This window comes from Cicer arietinum, chromosome 5, assembly GCF_000331145.2.
Source record: "Cicer arietinum cultivar CDC Frontier isolate Library 1 chromosome 5, Cicar.CDCFrontier_v2.0, whole genome shotgun sequence".
Taxonomy (NCBI): Eukaryota; Viridiplantae; Streptophyta; class Magnoliopsida; order Fabales; family Fabaceae; genus Cicer; species Cicer arietinum.
In genome coordinates, this window is record NC_021164.2 from 2,006,477 (window position 1) to 2,006,743 (window position 267).

Genomic DNA, 267 nt, shown 5'->3' on the forward strand with positions numbered 1-267 from the left:
ATAGGTTTTTTTTCGGCCTGAGCCTGGCCTACGGTCTATCATGGTCTGACCTGTAAGCCTATTTAAAAGCCTTATTCACATTAAAAATAATTTTTCTAACAAAATAATTTAAAAAAAATATGAAACAAACACCCTTTAAACCTTAAAAAATGATTTTTGGTTTAAAAGAATAAATTTTTTATTAAAACAAACGCACCCATTATTATCTCTGAAACAAATGGTCTCAAACAAACTCCGATTATTACCTCTCAAACAAATCCTCTCGTG